The following is a 17,662-nucleotide window of genomic DNA, read 5'->3' on the forward strand; positions in this document are numbered from 1 at the left end:
AAAAGAGACACTAAATTTAAGAGCAAAATCAAAATTGAAGGAAACACTTCCCTACTAATAAAACAATGTTTTTATTCAAGATAGAAGTACATATATTCTGGAAGTACATACATTCAGTTCTATATACATTCCATACAATGTTTTGGTTTTGTGACAAGAAATGATTTTATCAGATGTTCTCTACTGACCAGCTGCTATTTAGATGGTAGCAGACGTCCAGACCGCTGTCCAGAGTCCTGCTGCACCCCAGCTACTGTTGTTCTGAAAAAGGCTCCTCACAGCTTTGTTCTAACACACCCCACAAATCACAGAAGGCTGCACTTCCCACACATTCCCATTTCTTGTAGGTGTTATGCTAAACACTTGCTCTGAATTCATTCTTATGGGGTCACACAAAGAAAGTCCATACAACTTTAGAAGAACTACTAAATGGTAGCATTGTTATCTGTGCCTTATATTGTTAAAGAGTCCTTAAGATTTTGAATAAAGTGAAGCAATGCAATGCCGAAACTTCTTCAAAAGCAATGGAAAGAATTATCTGGAAATCTCATTAATAGATTAGAGTCAATCAAAGGTGTACAGTGCTTTGTGGACAGCTTTGTCAAAAAATGCTGCCGTGTTATGACTACATCTGGCACGTGGCAGTGATTTTAATTACAATAAATTGTCGGGGATATAAAAATAGGACTAATACATATGAAGCATTACTCACCAGAAATTAATGTGCATTCTGGAAAATAAATTAATTCCTGCTGTCCTTTGTGAAATATGTATTATTAGACTTACTAATTTTGACAGTGACTTTTCCAAGGTGCAGTATTCAAACACAAACTGTTTGCTTATTATCTCTCCTAAAAACAGATGAAACACTTAAATATGGCATAAATTGTGTCACTGAAAGAACCTCCTATTGCTGGTAAACTTTTAAAATTTAAACTACAAGGGAAAGGCTTTCTATAAGCAATTAGTTTTGTGGAAGTAAGAAATCACAATCTATATTTCAAAGAGTTACTCTACATTTGTATGTAATCTTATTTTTAAATCAGTCATCCTGTAGTTCGAGTGAAACCTCCAGTCCTATTGTGCTTTTCAAGGATAGCACTTGATCTGGAAGCTTCCACAGCTGCCTAACAATTCATGCACATCTGCCAGCCCTTCACATGCCTGGAGAGTGCAGAAAAGAGAACAGATGTTTTGTTTTTTGAGATGCTTCAGAGGCCCTCCACTTCTGAATCTCCTTTTGACTTTTTGGCTGCCAGCACCACAAACTCATGACAAAGGTTGCAACAGGACGTAAAACCTGCACACACACAAACACAGCTGGCTGTGGGTGGAATGGTGCAGGTGCACAAGATGCCAGCTCTCCAGGGGAAATGTTTAGGTACTATACTCTTTACCTACCGAGGTTTTTTTGTCAATACATCCAGGTGGCTTGTCTCTCAGGGACCGTGATCCCTGGAGAATGAGCTCCTTAAAAGGGAGAGATGGCTGCACTGAAGTCAGATGTAAAAGAACAATGAGAACAGTTCAACCTAAGAAAAGCCTTCTAATTTTACTGTTATGTGAGGAAAGGACTATTACATATTTGCAAGAATCAGTATTAAAAAAAAATAAATAAATTACATAGCATAAATTAAGTGATATGGAAGGAGTAATGACCTATAAGAACAAGAGCAATACAGCATTAAAAAGGTTAACATTTTACCTAATTAACAGAATAGCTTCTGAGGCAGACTGTGAAAGAAAAGAAAGCAAGACACTCAAAGAGAGAGTTCTAGGGTAGGGAAATTCAAATATATCTTGTAAACCTCTTTAACAGGCTTCTTAAGAGTTTCTAATTCAAATTCTTTTATCCTGCCACACCTCCTTCTCCACTCAGTACTTTGAAGATTAAAGCAAATATACTGGCACAAGTGCCAACAGGATCCTGCTCTTTAAAATGATCAACCAAAAGTAAATATTGCACACTAGCTCCTGAAGCTGTAGAGTTTTGGGCCACTCTATAATTTTTTACTTTCTCACTTTTCTTTGCTATTTTTCCTTCTCAGTTGCTGTTATGGGCCAAGTTCTCAAATAAAATCTTAATCTCCATGTCAATAACAGAAAAGATATTGCTCTCTATGTACTTTGTAAAACCTGAATAGACTCACATGACAATCAGATTTTAAGAACTATTCCTCTTCCCTGTCAACTGAGATGGAATATTCAGATCCATGTACAAACTCTTCTTTTGTTACAATTCTATTGGGCCTAGACAATTAGTATACAAATACATCAATCTGTGTGCTTATTCTTCTGTGAGTGGTGGAAAAACATTTACACCTTAAATTGAAAATGAAGTAGGATGTCAATGTGTTGGGAACAAAAGACAGTTTGATGATTGCAATATAATTTTACTACACAGGCATGCATAAGAATGTTCTAAATTTGCAAAATCTAACTCCTTAAGAATGAAAGATTTTGCAACTTAAACTTCTACATTAGGACCACCAATATCAAGAAAATGTAAAGGTTTTCACTGTATCAACAGGGCTTTCTTTCAACTAGAAAAAAGAAGACACTGCCAGCATCAGCAAATAGCTGTCAGACCTTTAAAAAGGGACCTTTACCATAGTTATTAAACAAAAATAGATGTTTATAATAGAATTTTGCCTTGCTCTGGTTCACCCTTGCTCATTCACCACACCTGTTTGTGGTCCTATGATAAGATGTTGCTGTTCATAGGTTTTGCTAGATAGACACACTAGATACATGTAAGACACACATATTTTAGCTGCCACTTTAGTAATAAGGCAAGCATTTTCTCTTTGCAAATAGAACTCATTTAAAATCACAGGTTTTGTTTTGATGATCAGATATGAATAACATGAGTTGCTACTGAAGCTTGCTTTATACCTCTATTATCATTTGTATCCTGTGTCCTAGTTGTTCTGTGATTCTATAATATAGCTCTAAGACACCAGCTACAGCCAACAAAGTTTGAAACATTTTTTTTTCAATACAGGGAAAGGGTGGTATAGTGGCTGCAAATGGTATTGCTGCAGAGCTGGCCTCATTGTTTGAAACTGGTGCTGTTAAAAAATACTTGTAGACCTTATTAATCCAAAACTTTAAAAGTCTCTGGCAGCAATTTACCTGAAAATGGTAAGTTCAGGTCCTTAGAATGACTTTCTCCTCTATCTCCCAATGCATGCAACATGATGCCCAGATGATGCTGACATGGCAAAAGGTTTGGAGTGTCTAGACTCACACCTTTGTAAATTCCTATTTGCTTTCTCTTTGATTTGCTAGTGGTGATGGAAGCCAACAGTGCCAGTGAAGATAATAAAAAAGAGTTTCTACTACTGTGAATCAGTGTTTCAGGACTGCAAGTTCTGCCAATGGCAAATTGCTCACAAAATGGCCCTGGTATTAGCTTCCTGGAAGATGATCTCCTAAGAGACTTTTTAGAAATATCTTGATTGCTCCATCTCTTTTCTTACGGTAAAGTAAGACTTCAAATGCCCAGAGACTTTTACTAATAAGATATTCAATAAATGGTGGGAATACATTAACAGGTTGTGATCCTTTGTGCTATTCCAGTGAATACAAATTCTTTCAATAGGAAAACCAACCCATAATGTTTTCTTTATTGGGAAATACAAAGTATTAAGACCTTCTGTCTCACGTTTGAAGAGAGAAACAGCATCACTCTGTACCACTCACCACAGGCACAGTGCTAATGAGAAATCACAAATGCTGCACTATTACGGAGAAACAACTGGGTTTTTTTTGGTCATAACTAAAATAAAACTTCTTCAGGAAATTTTGCAGTCATTTAACTATTTAAAGTAGGAATCTCATTAATTTTAATTTTAGATACCATTTCAAGGCTTTCCACTTCAAACTTAGAATGTGAATGTGCTATGAGTTTAGGAAGCTGCTTTGCAAAACCTTACACATACTATTACTATTTGTACAATTAAAACATTGACATTGCTGTCAGGCAGAGGAGCTTGTAGTGAAATGGGTGTCTGTGTTCTTCCTACATGTGGAAAGCAGAAACAAGAACCCTAATGAAACAGTTCATGATGTATAGTATCTATGAGCGTCCCCACCTGTGGGTGTGTTTGGGCACAGTGTGCACAGGAGCTTGGAGGAGTAAAGGAGAGAGGGAATATGCAGTGGTATCTCTGGTTGTATCCTTCTGCCTTCCAAAAGTTTGCAGCCAGAGAGTTTTGTGAAAGAGAAATTGTCTTCCTCTCTTTGTTTAGCTGCTCCTTTCCAGCTGTAAATTCATTAGGTTTCCTGTTACATATAGAATCATAGAGTATCTCAAGTTGGAAGTGACCCATAAGGATCGTTCCAACTCCCTGCTCCTTGCAGGACGACTTAAAGCTAAAAAGCTATGAATAACAGCATTGTCAGATGATAGAGCCTTTTTTTGAAATTATGTAAATATGCAATACAAAATAGGTGATTTGACTTCTATACTTCTACCATAAGTACTTTCTAAAGGAAAAGTTTGGAGTCAACCATGACCATGTTACCTTGAATGTGAACTTCTCAGTCTTTCTGGATAAATCTTCTTATTGTTTTAAGCAATCTATAAATTTCACAGTTTTTTCCCTGATATCCCTTTTGGGGTTTCTTTTTGGGTTTTTTTGGCTTGTTTGGTTGGTTTTTTTGTTAAGCTGCAGTGTGCCCAAATGAGAAGCAAACCTTGCTTCATCCTTCTCGGATAGAGAAACCTCTGGCAGAGAGGCCAGGACAGAAATGCCTAAAAGAAAGAGAGAGAGCAGGAAAGAGTCTCCTTAAAGCACAGGGATGGAACTGTGTGCTGGTTTCAACTGTGTGCTATACTTCAATTTAAATATTGATGTCAAGATCCTGAAAAGCATCACCTGGCTTTACTTAAACACAGTATAGAAACACAGGTTCAGGCCTAAAGGAGGACTTGTGGGAAGTTAGCACTCCCATGGGTCCAACTCCAAGCCTTTTGGCCAGGAGCACTCCACAGTGGTTGACATCTGAGCCAGCACCTGTCCTCCAAAAAGGAGGTAACCTGCAACAGGTTCCAGAGGGATGTCTCACTAAGGTCATTTAGGACATCTGCAGAAGTTCCTGACTAAAAGCGAAATTTTGTCTCGTCAAAAAGTGACTGGCTTATTTATTGCAGCATGGAGCTTTTTCTAACCTACACTTCAGTTTTCATCTTTTGAAGCAATGTACCATGAGCAGATAACTACTACAGATCAATTGAAATTATTATTTATAGGCTAGAGTTCTACTTCTTCCAAATCAAATCTCAAACCTTCCTGCTTTCAAATGTCTTTTTAATTTGCTATGAACAAAGCAGAAGAAATCTATAATTGAGGAATGAGGCTTGGGCTTATATTTGATCATTTTCCTTTCACATTGTGGGCTAACACAAAGAAATCTTTGTATCACTGAGCATTTCAGATGAGAGCTGTCAGCATCTACTTGTGTACGTCAACAGAGGCATCAGTAGACTTTATTCTGTCTACAAAAAAAAAAACAACAGGCTGATCCTTCTCCCTCAGCTACGTAATACAAGTTTTCAAGAAGTAACTGTAAATATTTATTTTTAAAAGCCTTTGTTCCTGTGAAATGAATCCCTGCCATTTACAGTACTGGTCTTGTATTTAGAAAAAGCTGAGATCCACTGAATAATCATCAGCAAACTTCTAATTTTCATTACCTTTTTTCTATTACTGATAACTAGGAATGCTCCAGGCCAGCGTCCCTCCAGTGGAGTCACAGGTACAAGGCCTGGGTACTGCCTAAGTGTGAGGGATATTGGCTCCCACTGCTCACCAGCTGTGCCCATGGAGGTGCTGTGTCTCCCCACCACAGTCACAGCACTGCACCTTCTGCACGTTCACCACCCACTCCAAAACAGTGACAAAATGCATTGGCTTGGACCTCTGTCCAGCTGATTTATTAAGCAGTTGTGCACTTGGTACTTGGTGCAGCTTGGCTGATTGGTACTGATTCATTAAGCCACAATAATACGCTTCTCTTGCTACTCACCCCTTACCATACCAGTTTGCCCAAACCAGGGAAAAACGGGAATTCAGCCCTTTGTACTGACAATATTTTCTGTTGTTTTCCACTCTGGCACTCTCATTTTTTGAGAAGTTCTGATTGCCAATATTTTATTTAGGTTAAAAAAAAAAAAATCTGAAAATTAAGCCTACCATTATTACTTTTTGAGTAATTATTATTATTTAATAACCAGGTGTCTTCTTCTAGAGCAGAGGCGGCATATTGAAATGAATACCACATGAAATTTCTACCTGCTTTAGGTAGCATCAAAGAGTAAACATCATCAAAACTGTCCTACACTGATCACTGCTGTGATTAGCATATACAATATATTAATTTAAATGGATGGCTACTACAACCAACAGTAAAATTAGACAGTTATTAACAGCATAAAGTGTAAATAATTGGGATACTTCCCTAATTTATTAGGTAAATAAGAAAAACAACTTGTGAATGTGTACTTTTGTTCTACACTCAACGTGGTACAGTCAAAGACACTTTCAGCTATTAATATAGAACCATAGAATGGTTTCAGTTGAAAAGGACCTTCAAGATTATCTAGTTATACAATACCCCCTGCCCAGAGACAAGATGATTCATTTCATTAGAATTTCCTAGTTAAGTGTTTTAATAAATACACATATGTTCACCCAGGCTTCATTTTTACACATTTAGAAAGAGTAAAATAATTTTTTTTAAAAAAAATTGAAAATCAGAAATAGATGTTTTCTATTTATTTTTAGTTCTGCTGCTGTCACATTTCAAAGTAGTTTGAGAATAAAGGCTTGGAACTATTGAGTCCTGAATCACTGCCAAACCCATATCCTCCTTATGAAGTAGAGCTAAGCCAAACCTTCCCAGCATGTGTCACTGAGCTGACATCTGCAGGACAAATGAGTTCCTAGGAACCAAGGCCCAGATCATAAAACTAAAAGGAACACAGAAGGTGCTTATATACCAGTTTGGTACCACTATCACCTTCAAAACTCTGCTTCCTGCTCACAGGACCTTGAGTCAAGCACAAGGCATCCTCAGGACCAGTGCCACCTGAGAGCAAGTTAGCTGCTCAGAGATCCAACATGGGCTAAACTTTGCAGCTTCCCAGGACCCAAGATTATTTCTTGACACAAGTCTTTCCACTTCTTTCCAGCTTGAGATGTTCTCAGCATGCTGGTGGATTTAGAGATGGAGATGGAAAGACATGGAGACACCTGCAAGTTTTGACTTTGGGAATACCATAGCTGAGAAATGGTTTTGAGTGTCCTGGAGGTTGCCTATACAGTGGCTCTGACAGGGAATTGGTTAAGCAATGCACCAGCACGGGAGGTTTCAGCAGCTCCTTATATAATTTCTCTCTTTCCAAATTATGAAGTATTGTGCAAACTAGAGATGTTTTAAAGGAAGGACAGTGAAAACCAGAAGACTCCAGGCCTTCTGGATCAGTGGTCAGCCTTCAGACTTTCTTGGGGGGTACCATACATCATCTATATGCAAACTTTTATTTGAAAATCATATAAAATTTGACTGATACAATTATTTAACATGGATTAATTGACATAGGATGGAACCACAAACTAAAAGTAAGACCAAAATTTTCATTTTAGGTTAGTAGCTGACCCCTGATCTTTCCAACTAGTAACATGAAATTGTTATTCCCTGGCAGGTGCCATTGGTACCACATGGCAAGGGGCATTGCTTTTAGCCCTTGTGATATGAGCATTATGTGATACCATGACTGGCAGGCAGTGCAGGAAGTTCTGGGGCAAAAAAAACTACAGACAAATAAAGTACCCACTAATTGTATGAAGGCAGTCATTCATAGTAAAATAATCTTGTTAAAAAGATACAGAGAAATTCACAGCTAGATCCTCACTTTAGTGCCATGGCTCTGTCGTGAAAAAGTTTTGAACGTGTTTCCAGCAGTTATTGTTTTATCACATATTTTCTTCTGCTGAAGTTCCAGCTCTTGGATGATTGATCACATGAGCATTTTAAGGTTTTTCAACAAAAATGCTTATAGATGGTAACACTGTGAAAAGATGGTCTGAACCAACCATCTAAGTATAATTTTGTGTCCTAAGAAACCAGGCTCAAAAAACACAGGGACAACATTTATGTTTGGGACCATAAGAAGAAAAAAGCATACAGTGTTCTGTAAGATAAAGCCTTGACTGTGAAGAGCAGTTCACAGCTTTTGAGTACTTGTGGCTGATGACAGGATTCCAAATTCTAATAACTGGAGCAGCATTTGTGAACACATTGAAGAAAAAAATACTGGATACCTCCTCAGCCCAAATGCTCTGTGTGCACGGTATATTTTATGACATCCAACAAGGCAAACAGTGACCAGATGTGTTTTTATAAACATTTTCATGTCTATGAAAATGAAAGAGCAATGAAAGAATGAGAAACATTTCAGAAAATCTTCTGTACATTCAGCAGAACATCTTGTTCCACTACATTTCTAACCAACGAGATGTGAAATCACCAGACACAAGTCAGCAGTAAATTTGACTTCAATTTACAGATTTTTAAGTTGCTATCACAACTTGAAGATATTGAAATAAAGTGTCCTTGAGATAAACTTCTTGAGACTGGCAGTTGCTAAAAGCATGGCTTTTAACTTGAAACTGATGTATATTTTAATAGATGCTAGAAATCTGATCACATACTGGATAGCCCTGTGAGGCAGCACACCAAGCAGAATAAAGGTAATGCCCCCAGCCCAATGATCACACATTTTACACCTAGGGCAGAGCAACCAAGAAAAGAACATGAGATGGATGATACAGAACAAGCCCATCTTGTTAAGTCAGTAAGTTAATCAATAGCACAGATGCTCCTCTGTATTTTCACATTTTCGTACACAAGGTGAGGAAGGGTTTAGTATTTGCATTGTGTTTGTTCAGTTTTGTCAGACCAAAAATTGCAGAGCCTGTGATCAGCTAAGCCACATTGCTGTGGTTGATTCCTATTAATTTTACAGTAAATACACCCTTACAAATTCCTGAAAACACAGATGTGGAAGCAAGAATACTCTCTGTGGGCCTGTTAAGAGCACCACAAAAAATCCATTAACTCAGAAAATGAATTAAACACTGTAAAGTTAATTCCTACAGTGCCACCTTGTGTTCAGATATGTTTTTTAATCCTTTCAACTCCTCAACCATTTAGTTGTGCCAATGAAGCCTTCCAGCCCTGGAAACTGATTCACCCCAAGACTAGTTTAACATCTTTTTGGACACTGGAGAAGAAAACATTTCGTCATTAAATTCCTTCCTGAAGTTCCAGAGACCTCAGTTCAGAACCCAGATTCTCCTAGAGCTGGGATGTTCCTTAAGCTGCAGCAGTACCTGGCAGTTAAGACTTTCCCTGATAAACTGGGAAACAGGAAAATTCCCTGGAGAATGAAGGAACCTGCTGAATTTTGGAACTTTCAAGGAAAAGTTATTGCAAAAAACATTCAAGCAAATTGCATCAACCTGGCCACAACAGGCCACAAAGATCTATATACAAGTATAGGTCGGGGTTTAATCACTCTATCACTCTCCACACGGAGGAGTTGTTTTTTGTTTTTTTTTTTTAATTTACAGCAACTCACTTCTAACTGCAATAAACTCTGGTGAGAAAACACAAGCAGTCATTCTATATGCAGTATAACACTAAAATAGGTCACTTCTATTCTGTGAGAGAAAACTTGCAGAATTACAGGTTAGCACAGAGAGGAAAGTGTAGGTAATAATTATCAAAACCCCCTGAAATTTCTCCCAAACTAGCAGCACAGGTGAAGGAATTCCACTGAAGTTCAGCATATTATGGTCATTTTAACAACATCACAAGAAACCAGATGCTGTTCTCAAACTTCCAAAGCAGCGGATTTGTTTATAAATGTATGTTACTTACATCTAGATGTATTTTTAAAGAAGCTTAATGGCCACGGTTCAAGGATTTCCTTATATAAGATTTCCAGATCCAGCAGAGACACCAATGTTGCATATAACCAGAATTTATGGATAAGAAATACCTCTACATCTGCTGTGCAGCCTTGAGGAATTTAGGGTGCACACAGGAGTTTAGCTGGGCATGGGGCTCTGTTTCATCCCTTGTGGTATGAATATCAAACATGCAGCACCACTTGATGCTAGCCTAGGATCAGAAAAGCTTTACTTGTTCAATTAACTGCACTGCTGCACTCTTCCTACAGAGAGCCAGGAGGCAGAGCTCACTCCTGAACAGCTTTATGAGGCTGCTCCAGAGAAAAGAGCAATCCCTTCCAGGGTGCCAAAGCCACACAGACATTGTCCTGGGGAACGAGTCATGGAACATGATGCAGAGATTTCTAAACCTTGCATTTTACCCAACTCACAAGCACCTTTCCTGCCCCTGACCTTCCAAAACAGCAAACCCTGAAACACCTCCCATGGCCTGCTAGCACCCTCTGTGACACTGCTGATCTCACTGAGGCATGTGGTGGTTTTGTGAGGATGAAGAAGGACAGGAGAGCGACCAGAAGGTTCCAGGTAGCTTGAGGCAGGAGGAGTTAGGGAGTGGCTATCCCAGGAGATGGCAACGTAACGCAGGATGGTTATTAGTACCACCATCAGACACACCTTGGCTGTAACCAGGTGCACGAACAATGTTGGTGGACACTGCTAAGTGCTGACCTGCTGCTGTGTCAGCACTTCTGGGCCCACACACTGTCCTCACTTCAGTGACAAATCTGCCAAGTGTCATTTCAAGACAGGAAGACTTGAATTAAATCACTAATTCCAAAACACGAAAAGCCACTTTCATCAAAGACTGACAGAAGGACTGAGATAGAATGGGAGCTCTAGAAATCATCTAGTCTAACCCATGCCCAAGCAGGGTCAGCCATAGGCAGTTTCCTAGGACCATATCCATATATCTTGAATATCTCCAGAGATGGAGGCTCCACAAGCTCTCTGGGCAACTTGTGTCAGTGTTCACCATAAAGTCCCAGTGTGGTTCTCCAGGACCTTCACCTCTGCCAGACTGGAGGGAGCATTCCCAGATCAAGGAGATGAGGTAATACAGCACTTGGCAGTCCTAGCTCCCCTCCTCTCTAGAGTGCAACTTACATTTTTAAGAGGACTCTAAATATTTGAGGTGTGAATGTGTGAACCTTTTCACCAAATGCCACGGTTTTAAAGAACTGTGAGATCCAAAAAAACAGTTTGAAAAGCAACATGGGACAGAGAGCAGATGTAAGACAAAAGATTTCAATGTTTCTGCTAATTTGAGCTTAAGTTTTACAGATTCCCATTGTAACTGGCAGAATTCCATTAATACGTACCTATCTGGATTTGTTGAACTAAACATTCATATAAAGTGACTTAGGCATTTAAAGCGATCCAAAGGCTCACAATGTCTTTACAACATAGCTGCCTTCTTTTCTCTCCCTAACTTCAGACTGCAGCTGCAAAATCAGCTTCATTGCTGAAGTGTGAAAAGTCTCTTGACATATGTATCCTCTCCACATTCTGTCATGTCAAAGATCTTGGTGTCCTGAGCTTCAGGATGTTCTGACCAGGCCATGGTCGAAAGAGGGAGCACAATCCCCTCCGCTTTTATTCTCAGGGCTCCATCATCAGCAAAGATGCTCAGTATATTTACCTTCACTTTTTTTTAAACATGACATTTTCAGTTCTAAATAATTTATGGAAGCTGTTTGGAAATTCAGAACACTCCTCATCACACAATGCATGAAATCTGAAGATAAATGGATGGTGATTTAGGGCCTGAGAAATAAGAGTTCAAAAACCAGGCAGGATTTATGGTTACTTCAGAAATAAAAAAAAATAAAAATCCCCAGACCTGAAGTTATAACTTTCAATCCTTGATCAAAAGAAATCCTGGGACACTAAATAGTTTATGTATATGTATATATATGTACACATATTGCATCTATATGTATGCATGCATACATACGTGTGCTTTACCACATCTGAAATGAGAGTGAGCATTTCTATCCCTTTACAAAGAAGGAAGGTGGGGACAATCAAACACCAAAGACACAGCAGGGATCTTGGCCAGACTGCACCAGTGACAGGGCTGGCAGGACAAACATGGGGCTTTAAGCTCACAGCTGGGTGCAGACCCCTGTGCCTCTGCTGAAGGGTTCAGCTCAGCTGAATGTGGTTACAGACTGAGCCACCTCCCATTTACTGTGCCCTGGCCCCAGGCAGAGCAGCTACATGGCTCTTTGAATTTCTCTGGGCTGCTATAATCTGGGAGGCTTGACTCCCACTCCGTTGTCATAGGCTCAAAACCACGTTGTGTCAGCAATGAGAAGGCGTTAAATTGTCATGTCTGGTAAGAAGGGAGACATGCGGGGTGTAGCACAGCAAGAAGAGCTTGCTTACAGTCTGTGGGGGTCTGTGAGGTGTACCTTTGGAAATTGCAGATTTTTAAAACAAAAATGAAACAATTACCCACTAGCTAGTTTACACAGGAGAGGGAAGTATCGATGTATCTAGGGGTATTGTGCACAACCAAAAAGAAGCACATGCTTTTGGCTGCAAAACGTCCCAGGGCAACAATAAACACAATGAAATTTTTGTGCAAAGAATCGTATCAGTTTCATTAAGGTTAGACTTCAAGGGAAATCTATAGAATTGTCAATTCTCCCAATTTCATGCAGATTCTCAAGACACCTGCTATTTTGCTTCTACCACAATTGTGGATGTGTCCCTGTGAGAATCTGAAATACCTTTAAAAACATTCCTAATGCTGTTGGCTAGGGAAATACGGTAAAAAATGTGATACACATGCACTCTGGGATTCAGTCACAAGAGGAAAAAATGAATAGGTAAGAGCAATAAATGTTGCATCATCATCACCATCATTATTATTACTACTACTACAGCTGATGTTTTTCAAGCCTTCCCTTGTGGATTTCTGACTGGCAGTTCTGGAAAGCTTAGTGATTAAAATACCGCATATCCAAAAAACCAGCAGATGCAGCTACTGAATTTACTAGTGCAGTATAAAGTGAAAAGGAGGCCTGGGTATATGATCACAAAAATCTGGGCCTGAACTAACAAGTGACTAGAAAGGCTTCTGTCTTCCAACAGAGAAAATGAGTAAAGAAAACAAAAATTTACATCTCCTGCTTCATCACAAATCAAACAATGTGAGAGCTTCAAGTTCCTCAGAGAACCAGTTAGTCAGAAAATGAAATGAAACATGGGTGCTCCAGGCAGTGCACAGACTCCCTCATTAGTGGCATTGCCAGCATTCAAGCTAGTAAGTCCCAAGAAATGCCAACAGCAGGATAATAGCAAGGATCTCACTAGGTCTCATGCTTCTTGGCAACACCAGCAAATCCCACTTCTCAGTCCACCATTAATTTTTCATCTCTTAGCTCACTCAGCTGTACAGCTATGAACTGGTTGGAAAAAAATTGCACATTATGCATCAGCAGGTGTGTAACCCCTTTCTTCACTTTCTTTGACTGGGAAGGTGATTATTAAAAGAAACCATGCAACAATCCCATTGCAAGGATTGCTGGGGACATAGTGAGCATCTTGTCATGAAACAGCACTCAAAGCCAGTTTTTCAAAATGAAAGAAAGGATTTGAGTTTTGAAAGGGCATAATATTTTGCTCCTGAATTGCACAGTAATGTTTGCCAATATTCAGTGCTGCTGTCCTCAGAAGACAGAAAAGTCAGCTTCTTCTCCAGCTGGTGCTGGAATAGAAACAGGAACCTGCACAGTCAGTGCCAGCTTACACATGACCCATTTGGCTGCCAGCTCTGGGTATGGAGAAACATACTTGCTCCTGAGTCACACTGAGTTCATTTCCCAGTGCTCTGGTAGTGTGAAGAAGTATAATAATTAACAAGAGAGAGGTTTCCGTCAATTTTAAGGAGCTCCTGAAACTGTAAGGATGCTATAAAATCATCTTAGTATAAATCTCAATGGGTTATATCAAGCTACTTTTCCTGGGACTGCTGAATCCTCTATTTATCCACCTTTTAATATTAAAGCAACAAACTCAATATTGAGCAACATCAATATGCTAAAAGTTTATTGTTAATTCCTCTTAACCACGGTCGTCAAGCCTCTTGTTGACTTCTTCTTACCCCCTCCCTACTCCTGCTCCTTCTCCATCCTTCCTGCCACCACCTGTCACAGCTTTGCCCAAGCAGTCTGATACACTGGCCTGCAGTGGTGGCCTTCTTCCAGCCCTGGCAGCTGCCTTATCTGCTTCCAAAATCTTGACAGGAAGTATGCAAGTATGCTTGAAAGCAGAAGAAAGATTTTTCTTAACACCGCTGCTGTCACGCCTCTAGAGCAGACAGCATGAGCTCCCAACTCATCTTTATGGTGGGAGAATTTAGTAAGTTGGTATCGGTGCTCTACATTGGTCTATGAAGCCTTCTGCTCTTTAGAGCTTAAAACATTCCTCCACTGGAAGTCTTAATTATATTCATGACAGTTGCCTTCACCCCTTTATACTTCTCTGGGTATAAACTACACTTAAATATATCTTCTAATGTTTCTTAACATCACTAGAATTGCAGAAAGAGGTTTCAATGGAAATAAGAACACTCAGGCTGCCTAAAATAAGTTATATGTTCCTTTTGCTAGGACACAATATACTTAGTTTTTCGTTCTGATTTTTCATGCCCCTATCACCACTCATTTTGAGCACACTACTGTGAAATTACACAGTAAAAAGGAAATTAAAGATCAAAGAGATATGAGACAATCCAACGAATTTCAGCATAGTCTTTAAAGTATTGCAACCCTGTACCTTTCACACCTGTTCCCTACTCACTTTACGAGTTATCTGCAAATAGACTGTGTGTGCTACTTCCCTGTGAACACTGCATGGAAAGCCAAAGGAGGGACTTTGGTAAACTTAATGTGGGACATCACATATGTAAGAGACCACAGAGCTGTGCACTGCTTTGCTGTGTAGGTAGCAAAGGACTGACTTGAAAGCTCTCTGTGGGTATATTTTTACAGCTTGGTGAAGACTGCTTTGGGAATGTCCATGTGGGCTGCTAACTACACAAATGACAGGAGCTTCTGCACAGATTCACCAAAGAGTGCTGTGTTATTAGGTTGATTATCAGATCCATTCCCTGATGGTGTCACACAGGCTGAGCTTAGCACTGCTGAAATGGTTTCAGAGCTCCTGACTCTAGAGCAGGATCATTCAGTACAACGGTGCTTCCTTCCATATAGAACTGGATGGCCCTGTGTGACTTTCCCTGTGTGCTCCAAGGTATGGGGCATACCTTCACAAACTTCTAATATTGATCAAGTGTATGTTATCAAGATCAAGATATATTAAAGTTGGTTTATTTGCAGATTGAATGTAGTATTCCAAAATTTACAACCTGGCCAAGTCACCTTGGTAAGAGTCAAGTGGCAAAAGAAAAAGGGAAGAAAATGAAAACCAGACTTCTAGGAAAACTCCCAGTGTCAGAGATTTCTGTGAAGACAGCAGGGAAAGAAATTCAGAATTGGGTTATAGTTGAAAAATGGTTGCTATTTAGCTGACATCAAAAGGCAGGTTTGAGAAATTTAACATAGTGTGAAAACCCCAGAGCAATGTCATTAATAGAACTGCTAAGAGAGAAAGTAATGCTTTTCACCTGCAAAACACTCGCATTTAGTAGGAAAGTCTCTCCTATTAATTTGGATAGTGACAAAGTTTCTCAGGAGTAATCTGGAAGTACAGAATATTCATCTCCAGACAGAAGAGCCTCAGTGTGAGAGAATATTATTTCCTTTCAGATCCAACCTGTGTGTATTACCTCCCATGTGTTATGGCCATGAATTTGTGCTTAGAACGTGAATGCAGGACTCCACAGTGGGCAAATACTTCATAATCACTGACCCTGCTATATATCTATTTCAAATCTCCAGCCAGACAGGGACAGTGGTAGTTAAACTTAGTACATAACCCACTGGCTTCAGAAAGCAGCAGTTTCTAACAAATCTGAACAACTTCCTTCTCATTCAAGTGCTATTTTTAAATCCGTTCACTGCCAAGAAGGAACAGAAAAGTCCAAACTATCCAATACTCTTGAGTGAAAGGAAAAATATGAACAAAACACAATACTTACCAGCTCATGATGAGACATGTGACAATTCATGATGAGAGAAAACTTTCATTTAAGAAGTACCCATTGGCTTGCAGGTGCATGCCCACATCCAGCATTCAAGAAAAAAAACATTCCTAGAATCATTTTAATAAGAAATACCAAATAAGCAATTCTGTCTCACAAAACCTGTATAGGCATCAACTTAATTTCTACCCTGCATGATGGAGTACAGTGGAGACATACAAACATTCTTATTAGCTAAACTGGGCATGGCATTGGCATTTAATGGTATTTCTTGTGGCACCTAATCCTGTCTGAGAGGCAGGGTAAACTAGCCTAGATGGAGCACTCTGTGAACATCACTGTAGGTCTGTGAGAGCCTGTGCTAAACTGTAGTGCTTATGCACAATTTGGTTTAAGCCACAATAATAATCTGGCTCACATATACCAGGAAACCTAGTGTGTGCACCAGTGTGCCAACAGCAGTGACCTGAGACCCTGGGAAACAAATATGTCAGTTGATGAAAGGGTTAAACTTATGTCAGATAATCTCTCTACTTGAAAATAAGCAGTGAAGAAAGCACAGCTAAAAGTTGTAATTGCTGTAGCTCACTGAGTGTTCCCTTGGGCACTGTATTCTGAAGCCTGGAATAAAAGCTATCAGCATCCTGAATGGAGCTGTCAAGCCACACTTGTTAGCAAAATTGGTTGATAAGATGAAAAATCCCCTTTTACTTGCAATTGATAGAGGCAATAACTCAGGCTTGCCAGAAGAAGCCTCTAACAATGATGACATCTGAGGCAATTTGAAACCATCCAGAAACTCCTTGATGGGCTTCTCTGAGTTGGGCTCCCAAGGGATCCTCTGAAATAAGCAGAGCCTTGTATAAAAATTTTTCCATGGTTAAATGTTTATGTGGCAGAGAACACTGAATTTCCTCCATGGTAGATATTCTTTAGAAATGTGAAGAAGTCAGATATGGAAGACCTTGATGGGCAACACTCACATGTTTGTCTGAAGTCACAAGTTAAAATAGATTTTTTTTTTAGTGTGTTACAGGATGATTCTTAAGAAAGTATTTGAGAGAGCTCCCAATGGCTTGTGCCAAACCAGAGAACTCAGGGTATACACAACTACAAAAAGCTGCTTGCCACCCAAAGCAAGGCAGCAAAGAAAATCCCTAAGGCTTTGCTCTGTTAGGAAGCAAAGGTCTTTCTGATCAGATGTTAAAAGGTCCCAGCAGAGGAATTTTTATCCACTGAATGTGAAATTTCTAAAATGTATTTTTACATGTTCATGTTATGGATGTAAAAATCCATAGAAAATCACCTAAAGGAGCTTGGGCTTTACTTTTTCAGTAAAGCACAGATAAGAAATCTTGTCTGATTTCTAAACAGTGAAGAATATCTTTTTGATAACAGTGTACTCACAGTATATATCACTATCACAGGAGGAAGATGTCACTTGCAAAAATTTACATACTTTCTAACGCTGTTACTGCTTTTCTTGTAGAAGCTGACGGTTCTGCTT

The 17,662-nt window shown here is 39.3% G+C and overlaps 1 protein-coding gene across 2 annotated transcripts in view; it reads right to left on the minus strand.

The window, feature by feature from the left end:
- Positions 1 to 17,662, minus strand: part of SLC35F3 (solute carrier family 35 member F3) — a 163,143-nt gene that overhangs the window by 91,657 nt on the left and 53,824 nt on the right. The gene's annotated exons all lie outside the window — the stretch shown is intronic.

The sequence above is a fragment of the Cyanistes caeruleus genome, chromosome 2, assembly GCF_971803275.1.
Source record: "Cyanistes caeruleus chromosome 2, bCyaCae1.hap1.1, whole genome shotgun sequence".
Taxonomy (NCBI): domain Eukaryota; kingdom Metazoa; phylum Chordata; class Aves; order Passeriformes; family Paridae; genus Cyanistes; species Cyanistes caeruleus.